Consider the following 518-nt stretch of genomic DNA (forward strand, 5'->3'; position numbering starts at 1 on the left):
AGTAAGCTATAGAAAAATATGTAAGGAAAATTTGATACGAATGAATAAACCTTTCCTGTAAAATGATGTTAGGCGACAAAAGTCTACGGTCACATTTTGCCTCATTAAAATATCTTCTAATCTCGTTAAAGCAATCACATTTTAATTAGAAAAGGAAAGAGTTATTCCTTCTGGCAAAATTTACTAACAGTAATAATGAAGATCAGTTTGATTACCAAAGAAAATCAGCTATCGTGGCAAAATCAACAGTATTCTCACAAACAAATTCAGAAATAAGGAAAGGGAATCCAACCCATGCTCTCCCCTCTCAGCCGAACGCGTAAAAGCCAAGCAAAAGGCCACAGCAAATAAATGAACACAATTATGAGGCAAATCTCATTAAAGGGATTATCCATTCTTCTCATTCCCATGCATTTTTCCGCTGCTCAGCCAGACTAATGAGGAAGCCACATATCTTGGAAGGTTCAAAAGGAGAGGGAAATAGAGGGAGGAATTGAAATATTTGAACTGCTTGGACG

At 36.5% G+C, this 518-nt stretch overlaps 1 protein-coding gene across 1 annotated transcript in view; it reads right to left on the reverse strand.

Moving 5' to 3' along the window:
• LOC119586658 (serine/threonine-protein kinase 32B-like) overlaps nucleotides 1-518 on the reverse strand; it is a gene marked incomplete at its 3' end in the record, with an annotated part of 121,163 nt that overhangs the window by 11,093 nt on the left and 109,552 nt on the right. The window lies entirely within an intron of this gene.

Source organism: Penaeus monodon, chromosome 21 (assembly GCF_015228065.2).
Source record: "Penaeus monodon isolate SGIC_2016 chromosome 21, NSTDA_Pmon_1, whole genome shotgun sequence".
Taxonomy (NCBI): domain Eukaryota; kingdom Metazoa; phylum Arthropoda; class Malacostraca; order Decapoda; family Penaeidae; genus Penaeus; species Penaeus monodon.